The sequence below is a fragment of the Phyllostomus discolor genome, chromosome 6 (assembly GCF_004126475.2).
Source record: "Phyllostomus discolor isolate MPI-MPIP mPhyDis1 chromosome 6, mPhyDis1.pri.v3, whole genome shotgun sequence".
Taxonomy (NCBI): domain Eukaryota; kingdom Metazoa; phylum Chordata; class Mammalia; order Chiroptera; family Phyllostomidae; genus Phyllostomus; species Phyllostomus discolor.
This window is the reverse complement of record NC_040908.2, coordinates 130,015,191-130,027,670: the sequence shown is the minus strand read 5'-3', so window position 1 is coordinate 130,027,670 and position 12,480 is coordinate 130,015,191. Positions and strand designations below refer to the sequence as shown.

At 36.0% G+C, this 12,480-nt stretch overlaps 1 protein-coding gene and 1 non-coding gene across 2 annotated transcripts in view; both read left to right on the top strand.

Annotated features, from left to right (window-relative positions):
* The window catches only part of GALNT18 (polypeptide N-acetylgalactosaminyltransferase 18), a 319,011-nt gene that overhangs the window by 233,868 nt on the left and 72,663 nt on the right, over nucleotides 1-12,480 (top strand). The gene's annotated exons all lie outside the window — the stretch shown is intronic.
* Nucleotides 5,794-5,995, top strand: LOC114501124. The gene has a single exon (XR_003684889.1). It is a non-coding gene; the product is annotated as a small nucleolar RNA SNORA73 family (small nucleolar RNA).

The following is a 12,480-nucleotide window of genomic DNA, read 5'->3' as shown; positions in this document are numbered from 1 at the left end:
CATCTGTGAAAGTACATACGATCTTCTCTGGGAAAAGACCCTCAGGGTTAAGACCCTTTTAACTTGGAACACAAGCTTGCCACAGCTAGACCTCCAAGGAATATGAAGTCAGTTACACACACGAAAATACAACAGACAAGGGAAAAAGAAAGTGCCAAGAGCAAACACCAGCAAAAACATTGGACAGCCAAATTTTGTTTAAAAATTTTTTTATTCCATTTTTTTTAGAGAAAGAGAAGGAGGGAGAAAGAGAGGGAGAAACACATCAATGTGTGAAAGAAACATCAGTGTGTGGTTGCCTCTTGTACGTCCCCAACTGGGGACCTGGTCTGCAACCCAGGCATGCGCCCTAACTGGAAATTGAACCAACAAACTTTCAGTTCATAGGCTGATGTTCAATCCACTGAGCCACAACAGCCAGGGCTAGACAGCCAGATTTGATCCACAAAGTCTTCAGGTATCGACTCTATCAGATACATGGTATAAAATAAGTTGTGTAATATACTAAAAATATTTAACACACTGAAAATATGAATAAGAAGCAAGAGATGATAGAAAAAATAGTCATATGAGGATAGAATAGAATTTCAAGCATGAAAAATATAAAAGAATGAAAGTATAAGCTTAATGGATGGGTTAAACAGCTAGATGGACATTGTTAAAGGAAAGAAATTAGCAAACTATTGTTAAATTATTTCTTTGGGTTTAAAAGAAATTATTTAAAATGAGCCCAGGAAGATAAAGAAAAAATATTTTTTTTAAAAAAAATTGAGAAGCATGTAGAATTGAAGGAGAATATCTAATACCTTAGAATTCCACATGGAGACAATAAAAAGAGATTAGACAAAAGCAATATTTAAATAGATAATCACTGAAAATACATCCAAACTGGTGAAAGACCAATCCTCAGATTCACAAAGTCAGTCTATTCAAAGCAAGATAAATACAAACATATTCACACTCAACATATCATAATGAAACTACAGAATGCCAAAGACAAGGAGATCTTATAGCAGTTAGAAAAAATAGATACCTAAAGGTTGATGGTAGATTAACAGTTGACTTTTCAAAGGCAATAGTAGAATCTAGAAAGCCATAAAATAATATTTTAAATATGCTAAGAGAAAATAATTAACATATATGTATACTCATTAAAATATCTCATAAACTAATGTAAAAAAGAAAGTCATTTTCCCCTTCAAAAAATTTTTTTACTGTTCAATTACAGTTGTCCCCATTTTTCCCCATTGCTCTCCCCTGCCCTGTTCACCCCACCTCCCACTGAAAGAGTTTGCCACTAATAGGAGAGTAAAATTATAAAAGATATACTTTGGATATAAGGAAAATGGCCCCAGAAGGTAAGCAGATAAAAGAATACTAAGTTCACACAAGTAGTACTTACATGTTTAACTCTAAAGAAATATTGATGGTGTGTAGCACAATAGCAATGTCTTGTAGGGTTACAAAAAATTAAAACTGCAATGCACAATGAAAATTGCAAATAAATTGGGAGGGGGTGAATGTAATTAAGGTGTTCTAAAATGCTTGTGTTGTTAATGAAGATAGGATACTAGTCGAATTTAAATTTCAATAAAATAAGCATATTAAAATTTCTAGAAAAGCCATAAAAATCATAGATAAAGAAAGTCTTAACTTTCAAAATAATAGAGGAGAAAAACAAGATATGAAAATGATTTTAAAAAGAGAAATAAAACAGGTGGTACAAAGAAAAAACATAAGATGGTAGAAATAAATCTAAATATGTCAGTAAATGCACTAAACTTGCATATGCTAAATAGAAAGATGTTTTAGACTAGATTTTTAAAATTATCTATAAGCTATTTATAAGAAAGATGTCTGAAATATAATACAGAAAGGTTCAAATCTAAATGGATGGAGGGAGTCGTAACAAACAAATGCCAGTCAAAAGGAAGTTGCTGCCCTAGCTGGGGTAGCTCAGTGGATTGAGCAAGGGCCTGTGAACCAAAGGGTCATCAGTTTGACTCCTAGTCAGGGCACATGCCTGGGTTGCAGGCCAGGTCCCCAGCAGGGGGCATGTGAGAGGCAACCATACATTCATGTTTTTCTCCCTCTCTTTCTCCTTCCCCTCCCCTCTCTCTAAAAATAAATAAATAAAATTGTTTTAAAAAGTTGCTGTAGTTATATTAACATTAGAAAAAATACCATTATAGCATGATTTAGTATAAAAAGGGGATTTCTATAAGGTGCTAATATGTGCAATTCATCAGGAATATATAATGATTATAAGGTTTTATACACCTAATGCTACAACCTTAATTTCTATAAACTAAAAATTAACAGAATTATAAGACATTAACAGCTCCACTGACACAGTGGAGGATTTTAATATACTTTTCCAAGTAATTGAAAGACCAACACAATTAATAGTTTGAATCAAAAAGCATATATAGAACATTTCACCTAACAATGACAAGATTCAACAAATTTCAAGGGATTAACATCATATAGATTATGTCCTTTGACCACAATAGAATTAAGTTAGGAATCCATAACCAAAAATTATAGGTGAAGCAATATTTTTGGAAATTGTGAAACATATCTCAATAACTCATATATCAAAGAAGAAATTACATTGGAAATTTGAAAATATTTTGAACTGAATAAAAATACATATACTATATATTACATTATATGAAATGCAGTTAAAATAGTGTGTAAGAGAAATTGTGTAGCATCATATTCTTGTATAAGAAAGAAAAGCTGAACGTTAATAAGCTAAATATATAATTAGAAAACAAAATAAAACTAGACAAAAATAATGAAATAGAAATATGTATTAAAAAGAACTAATAAAACCAAAGCTTGGTTCTTTAAAAGACTAATAAAATTGACTAACTTTCAGTAGGAGAGAGAGAGGGAGAGAGACCAATGTATAACAGTATGAAGAAATTAATAGAAAAATATAGCCTATGAAACTGACACAGGAAAAAAATTTAAAAAAAAATTGTCCCATAACCATTAAAGAAGTTGAATCAGTAGTTTAAAATATTCTCATAAATAAAAAAGTTTCTCACAAGTGAAAAACTAAGACCATTTACTTTTTTACCATCAAGTACTGCTTAACTTTCAAGGAACAAAATATTTCAAACTTATGCAAATTATTTGAAAATAGACTGCAAAACAGATACTAAGTGACCAAGACAGCCTGGGTCTCTTTCTTCTATGACCAAACATCCAGGCAGATCCCCAGGTTTATAGCACAATTCTTGATTTCAGTAATAGTCTTGAGTCATAAAGAAAAGTTTAAATTGTATTCTTTGTATTCTGTTCAATATGACAAAAGATGCATATACATATCTAGAGATTTATTTGGGAAGTGTAAAATGTGTTAAACTTGAGATATTGAAAGAGGCAACTCCTAAGTTACATGGAACTGACACAGGAAAACTGATCGGGACACTAGGCCATTTATTATTCCTTGGAATTAAATTCCTTCATACGAATAACCACTGTCTCCACTTTTCTGGAATGGAAACTGTAGAAGGCGGAGGGGAGGGAAAGCGTGCCATCACAACTTGGCCTATGGCCTACCCATGGTGTCCAGATTAGGCAGTTCAACGAAAGAGACCCACTGCTCCCTATCTTGCCCAAGCTGTGGGTGGCTCTTGACTGCATTGAGCTCTTTGAAAGGTATCACACAGGAGAAAGTCTACCAGACAGGACTCTCTGTTGTACCCCCACTTGGGCATATCTGCAAGTCACTGAATCTTTGGATGTCTGTGCTTTACTTACTTGGGGTTTCTGATTGGCATTTTAGAGTCTCTTTCTTTCAACATTCATTAACATCTGTCTCTTTAGAATATGGTCTGCTATTACAATTCCTCTTAAACAGCATTTTCACCCCTGAGGCTGACTGACCTTTCATTATATATGCTAAGACTGGACAATTATCTTTATTCTGGCTCACCCAGGTCATCCTAGTGCCAACCTCGCATCTTTTAACTGCTCTTGCTTAGCCTCATCATAAGTCTGGCTGGATGTAGGATAGCTCCCTATGAATGAGTCAGTCTTTTTCCCCTATGCAGCTGAGCAACATCTACAACAGGAGGAAGTCTAGCCAACTCCCACCATGTTTTAGCCTTGGGGTCACCAAGGGGTTGTTAAAGGTTCTCCTTACCTGGATATCCTTATTTAATAGCTTAATGAAGCAGAAATTTGCATTTGAGATTTCTCAGTACCTCAGACAGTGACTTTGTTTTAAATCCATGACATCTTTCTAATTTCCTAGTCTACCAGTTATCATCCTCTCTCGTAAATCTTTCCCAGCCATGGAGAATCTAGGATCTCTGCATGCCCTGGGAAAATGCCGGTGGCTATTCCACAGGGCATGAGGGATGGAGGCAGCAAAGAAGGTATGGACACAGTGGGAGGAGTAGGCTTCACAAACTGCATAGTCACCAGGTATCAAAAGTGTCTTTGTCCCTGGACTAGGTTCAGCTGTGGCTTCTGTATCAACTAAGGAACAGTGGTAATGCCTTTCATATATAATTTCAAAACTTGTCCCTATTAAATGCATACAGCAATCAAGTGCTGCAGGCAAGCCAGACATTATTACCCTAATAGTGTTTTAAGATGAAAAATATTTATGTGGGCCAAAAGAGTTAATTAATTCTCATACTTTAGTATCTTGATATTATAATCATTATTTTAACAATAAAGATAATAAGAAATCAATTTAACCACTTTGTAGACTATAAAATGCTCTATCTATACCATATAAAACATATATCCATTATACATGTAGGTATATATGTTGTATAAATATACTACGATACAGTTCATGTAGTGCTTTATTTTTTTAAATATGCTTTAATATACATTATTGTAGTCCTACTGAACTTTTTATTCAGATAACACTCAGAAATCTGTATTGTAAACAAAGAAAATTGACTCAGGCTAACTGAAAGAGAAAAAGGGATGTGTTGGAAAGTCATTGGATATCTCAAGTAATTAACAAGCCTAGAGAAGCAGATTCAGAAAACAAGCAGAAACAAAGAAAGACTAGATAGCAGAGACCATAGCCAAGGTCAAGTGGTAAGAATTGTCTCTTTAGAGTAATATCCTGACCCCTTTGCCATGACTAGATGTCCTGCAACTGGATAGTGGTCACCGTTGCTCGAGTATCGATGACACTCACCAAGATTCAAAGTTCTGAGTGAGAGCATAGTGTTGGCTAAACTTAGGTGATACCCCCATGCCTTAGCTTCCAGGGAACAGGGCTGTGCCTCCTTTCAGTGCCCAGAGGCCCAAGAATTACACTTTACACGGTCCCTAATATAGGAAGGGGATTTAAACTTGGGCTTAAGTGTCCTCTACAAGTAACCAAGTAATATACGGTCGAGGCCAGTGGTCCCCAAACTTTTTGGCAGCAGGGACAGGTTTTATGGAAGATGATTTTTTCACAGACACGAGGGTGGGTGGGGGTTGGTTTCAAGATGATTCAGTCATGTTACATTCAAGCTCACCTCCTACCATGTAGCCCAGTTCTTACATGCTGTGACTAGTGCCAGTCCATGGCCTGCAGGTTGGGGACCCTGGGTCTAGACTACTGTTCTGGATATTTTACCATAAATGGGATTTTTAAAAAATTGCTCTGTATTATGGACAATTTCAAACATATGCAAAAATAAAGAGAATACTATTGTGTAATAAATCCCCTTGCGTCCATCACACAGTTGCAACATTGTCAACTCATGGCCCCTTTGGTTGTAATCCCTACCCTTATCCAGTCCTCTCCCAACTCCAGTTATTTGGAAGCAAATCCTAGCCATTATATTATGGAAAAGTATTTCAGTGTGCATCTGAAATGGATGGCCTTCCGCTCCATGATGTACAGCCCCTTTCCACAGTTTCAGAGAGACAGCCGTGTCTGGAATCTGTACCTGCAGATTCCTGCAGCTTCTCAGAGTCCTGTGGACAGCCACCGAGGAGAAAAACTGTGTAGGAAACATCTAGGGTAACAGAAAGAAAATAATAATAAAATAAAATAGATGAGGTCTTTAAAAAAGTTACCACAATACTATTTTCAGTCCTAAAAGTATTGAAAAGAATTCGATACCATTAGATACTCAGTGTTCATTTCCTAATTCTCTCCTAATGTTTTTGTTATACAGTTTGTTTGCTTGAGTCAAGATCCAGTTGGTTAATATATCTTTTCAAATGGTTATTAATCTACTGTATTTCTCCTCCACATGCTTTGTTCCCCCTTGTAATTTATTTTTAAATAGATCAGGCCATTTGTCCTGTGAAGACTCCCACAGTCCAGATTTTCCTAATTGCATTCGCCCAATGTCATTGAACATGTCTTTCTGTCTCATATATTTCTTCCCAACTGGTAGTTAGATCTAGAGATGTGGGTTCAGCTTTGTAGCAGGAATATTCCATGGGCAGGATTTGTGTACTTCCATCATGTAGTGCGTAACATTGCGCTGCCTGTCCGTGTGTGATGCTAGCAGTCACTGCTGATGATTGACTAGACCCCCCGATTCATCAGGGGTTGCAAAGTGATAATGTTCATTTTATTTCTCCTTCCTTATTTATTAGCTGGAATAACTTTTACAAGGAGACATTCACAATCACCCCATTCTTTGGTTGCTTGGAAGTATACCAAAGTTTATTTGGAAGCATCAGAATAAATAATTCTATAACAGCTTTCAAAATACTGATTAGATTCTTTACCACCTTCCAAAGGGTAACATTGAATTTTTAGTATTTTTAGTATCATTATGAGTTTATATATGTGATATATTTTAATTCATTACATTTAATATCCTTATTGTTTTACAAATTTTCACCTTTGGCCACTGAGATCTATTAACGTAAGTTTCTGAGTTCCTTTGCCTCTTTTTAAAAATTAAATCATTTTTAATTGTTATTCTATTACAGTTGTCCCAATTTTCCCCCTTTGCCTTCCTCCACCCATCCCACCCTCCCTCCCCTGCTCCTCCAGTCAGTTCCCACACTGTCGTCCATGTCTGTGGGTCCTGTGCCTCTTCAATGGCTTCCCTGCATCAAAGATGTTCCAGGCTCATCTCTGCATTTCCTGTTCCAGAATTGTAATCATCCATTTCCCTAAGGAGTCCGCGTTCCTTATTTATTTATTTATTTATTTACTTACTTACTTACTTATTTATATTGTTGTTCAGTTACAGTCATCCCCATTTTCCCCCATTGCTCTCCCCTGCCCCATCCAACCCCTGCTACCAAAGACAGTCCCCACCCCATTGTCCTTGTCCTTGGGTCCCTTGTACATGTTCCTTGAGCCCAGCTTTCTTTCAGTAAGCAGTGATATTTAAAACCTCAGTCTTGGTCACTAGGGGTGCTTTTTGCTGCTGGGTTGGTCCATGTTCATAGGTCTTTTCAGTAGTCAGAAGTAGAAATTATTATCTTTGTAGAAATAAAATACCCCAGGCATTCATGATGATCTCTCTATTTCAAATTTAGGATTACTGGGTTTTTACTTAACCTTATCAATCTTACATCTATATTTCCTTTCTCCCACGCCAAAAATTCTGGTTTTTAATGACCCAACATAATTACTTGTTTATTTTATTCCTCAGTATGCACACAACTGTCTCAGAATACTAATAACAACCCTACCATTAACAGTATGATCACTGGAAACAGTTTAATATTTTTTGCATTTCTCTTTGTCTTTAGTTATATTCCACTCGGGATGTAATGTCAAATTACCAGGATTTAAAGTCATCTACAATAGTTCCTCTCTCTGTGATATACTACAACCTAATAAAAAGTCCATTTGAGTCATTTGACTTTTGATTTTCAGGAATAGATTTTTTCATATTTAATTCTTCATAGTTATTAAATACAGAATTCCAAAGTGAAATATATAAAAGAAAGTATATTCAGAAAAATCTACCTTCTATCACTGCCCTCTTCATCCTATTTCCTCACTACCTTTAAAAAATATTTTGGATTTTTTTTTGTTTTACTTTATACTGTAAAAGCTACAGTCGTGTGCAGCATAATGATGTTTTGGTCAATGACAGATGACATATATGATGGTGGTCACATAAGATCATGATGAAGCTGAAAAATCCCCATTGCCTAGTGACAGAGCGGCCATAGTGTCCTAGCACAACACATTACTCACGTGTTTGTGGTGATGCCGGTGTAAACAAACCTACTGCACCACCAGCCACATAAAGGCATGACACATAGAGTGATGTATAGTACATAATACTTGATAATGATAATAATAAACAACTTTGTTACTGGTTTATGTATTTGCTATCCTATACTTTTTATCTTGATTTCAGAGTATACTCTTTCTACCTATAAAAAAAGTTTGTTGTAAAACAGTATGCCATGTTACTCTGGCAGCAGCCTCATATCATGTCTTGTGTTTACTGTGTCTCTTGCTTGATTTAATCTTGTGTTTCATACAGGAACGTGTTATAGTCTAGGAGCAATAGGCTATACCATGCAGCCTAGGTGGGTGGTAGGCTGTCCCATCAATTTCATGTGTGTGCACTCTGTGATGTCTCCACACAACAATGAAATTGGCTAATGACAGACTTCTCAGAGCATATCCCCTTGTTAGGTGGCACATGACTATATGAGGAACTATGGGTATATATTCCCATAGCTTTCTTAGATAAATGGTAGTATGCTATGCACACATTTCACTACCTTGTTTTTTTCATGACATACATTTTTTCCAAATATCATTTTATAATAGTATATAGCAGCAATTTTCAACCTTTTTCATCTCATGCCACACATAAACTAATTAATAAAATTCTGCAGCACACCAAAAAATGTATTACATTTCTTGCTGATTTTGCAAAAAATAGGTATAATTTTGATTCATTCACACCAGATGGCTATTGTTGTGTTAGCTATTGTCATTTTTTTTTATTTGATAGTCTAAGGGAAAAGAGGTGAGTGCCTCTAACTAAATCATCAGGTATTGCATGTTTTACAAATTCTTGAGGCAGACCAGTTGAAGATTGCTGGCATGTAGAGATGTTTCTCATTGCTTGTTGTTTTAAGAGAAGTTTTAAAATTTTATTTATTTTTAGAGAGAGAAGAAGGGAGGGAGAAAAACATCCATGTTTAAAAGGTAAATTGCCTCTGGCATGCCCTCACCTGGGGACCTGGCCCACAACCCAGGCATGTGCCCTGACCTGGATTTGAACTTGTGACCTTTTGGTTCACAGGATGATGAACCAAAGTGAGCCCAACCCACTTAGCCACACAGTCAGGGCTCATTGTTTTTTGTCACAGCTGCATAGTACTCCAGTGCATGACCATTCCATGGTTTATTCTGCCAGTTTCTTTTGAGGGCATAGTGCTATAAGTAATAGTCTTGTACACATGTTTTTCATATTTTACTCGGTTATTATTTTAATAATAGATTGCTAAAAATAGAATTGTAAGGCCAGAAGACAGAAGGCATGTGTAATTTTGCTAGGCATCATGAACTCTCCAGAGGGGTAGTGCTTTTCCCACCAGGAGTGATGAAGGTGGCTGCTTCCTCACAGCCAACCAGCAAAGTATGTTGCTGCATATTTGGGTTTTTGCCAATCTGACAGGTGAAAAACAGCCTTCAAAGCAGTTTTAATTTGCATTTTTCTAATGAAGAGCTAGGTTGAGCAGCTTTTCATATGATTAAGGCCATTTGCATTTCTTTTTCCTTGAGCTTTTCATATCTTTGGCCCATTTTTCTTTAGGATTGTTAGTCTTTTGTCTATTTTTAGAATCTCTTTAACATTAGGGATGGTAATTTTCTGCCTATCATATACATTACAAATATTTTCTTGCAGTTTGTTACTTGTCTTTTGATTTTGCTTCTGGGTGTTTTGTTTTGTTTTTGTCATGCAGAAGGCTTTTTTTAAAGTAAGAAAATGCATCAGTCTTTTTCCTTCTTGCTTCCAGAATTCAGTCATAGAAAAACTTACCCACCATCAGGTTATAGAAATATTCACCTATGTTTTCTTCTAATACTTGTATGATTATAATTTGTACCTTTTAATCTCTGATTCATTCAAATTAATCCTGATGGATGGTATAAGGAATGGACACAATGTCTTATTTTTCTGTATAGCCATCCAGTTATCCTAACACCTTCTACTTAAAATAACTCCTTTCCCTCACTGGTTTATAATACTGCATTTATTAGACACTGAATCACCATACGTATTTGGATCTGTCTCCAGATTTTCTATTCTGGTCCCACTGACATGTTGGTATAGTCATGTACTAATATCACACAATTTCGGTTATGTAGGCTTTGTGTTATGTTTGTAAGCCCAAGCTTATAAATGTTTGCAAGTTATGTTATGTTTGCAAATTGGAATCTGGCTTGCCCATCATGTATCATGGAGATCTTGAATCCAAAGGAGAAGGTCAGTGAGAAACACAAATGCCATCTTTCTCTCGTCTTTCCTGTTTAGACTATAGAAACTTGATTTCAGGATTTATGGGTACTTGATTTTCATACTGACACTTGGAATATAATATGTACTCAATTAGCAGGTCTGAATTTGAAGGCCAGTCAAATATAAGAGAATATATTCTATATATCTTATAAGGTCACAGCTTGAATAGCAGAGTGGAAGCTGTAATAGATGTAGTTATCAATTAAGTGTAAGAAACAGATATTAGAACCATTTAAAAGAGAAAGGAATGCCTTTTGGGATAATTGGATATGTTTAAGGCATGGCTCTTCTTGGTATTACTAGAAAGATAGATGAGATTTATGGTCATAATACTAAGAGTTAATAGTAATATTAGCAGTAATTATATGTGAACTACTGTCCTAAGTATTTTACATGTATTAACTTAATCCTCGTAACATCCTTGTGATTTAGGTACTTATATTACCCCCACTAACAGGTGGATATACAGAAGCATAGAGAGATGATATAACTTGCCCCATGTCCAATGACTGGTAAATGGTAAAGGTGAGATTTGAACTCAAGAAGGATGGCTTCAGAAGACATTGTGCCTTACATAGGTATGCACAGTGTAATGGCCTTCAGTAAGACAAAATTTCTCATGATCACCATGGGTTCAATCACATATTCACTCATTCAATTTTCTTTAAACACCCACTTGCCAGGTGCTAGGAAACTAGAGGTGAATGTCATGAACCCTGCCTTTTGGTGGCTCTCTCTCTGGCTGAAGAGTGACAACCGCCTTACCATCCTCTAAGAGCAGGAGTGAGAGATTATAGAAAATGTCATGAGCTTAGACTGGATCTTTTGACCCTCGGTCCAGGTTGACTTCAGGGACTTCCTGTGTTCTTTGACACACCAATGGCAACTGTAGCAAGTACACGACCCGGAAAACCTGTTCACACTTTTTCTTGTGATATTCCTAAAATTCTTTTAAACAAAAAATTATCCTTTTTCCAAACTGTGTAGTAATAGAGGTAATCAACACAAACTAAAGCAACAAATAAAAACAAACACAGTAAAAATGTTTTAAATTAAAAAATTGAAGAAATGAATAACAACATCATTTTCATCTGCCAAATTTGATTAAGGAAAACTAAACTTGGTTGAAGTCACAATCACAAAAGAAACCATAATTGTAAAACATGGTATGGATTTAAAAATACTGATAGATGAATCATACCTTAATTGTTAAATCAAGGCAAAAAAAAATTACCCTCAATGAAAATAAGTGTAGTAAAATCAAACTGGAAAATTACTATAGAAGGAAATGTATTTTAATCACATTCTGTAGAAAATTGACCAAGAAAATTAAATTGCACTAGTGACATATACTTCAGAAAATACTTTCTGGATGGAAATTTATCACTGTGAATATAGTTTCGATTAGAGCACTGAGTAAGGCATAACCCATTCAGGGTCAAAATGACAAGCATGACAGCACCTGTATACTTTGAAGCAGCACCCAGGACAGAGTGACCACTCAACACATGGAAACTGGGTCAGACACCACAGAAGAGATGGCATTTAGGCTAGGTGCTGAGGAATTAGAGTGTGTTCTTCAGGCAGGAAAAAGGACAGGTGGTCCAGGGAGTCGGGGTGACGTGTAGATTGACAGCTGAGAAAGAACAGGGCTGAACTATATGCCTGGAAACTAGGGTTCTGTAACAGGACATAAAACTAACACAGAGGGTCAGAGACAAAAACAGTAGAGCTATCAGATGACAGATAAACTGGTCATTGGCAATCAGAAGGCAGCCTTTTGTGGGTTTTTTGCTCATCCTGGCTTGCCCAACATTTTCACCAGTGACTTAAGTTAAAGGAAAAAAGGGTACTTGTGGAAGATGACCTGGAGCTGAGAGAGTTCAAACACTTCCTGGGTACCAACATTGGCATTTCTGAGTCTGGACTATCTAAGATTTGGCTTAGTGACATGACTCTTGGGCAACAGAAGAACGTTGTTATTTCATAAAGCTGATACACACTACATGCTTCATCATCGTTAGCATATTAGGCC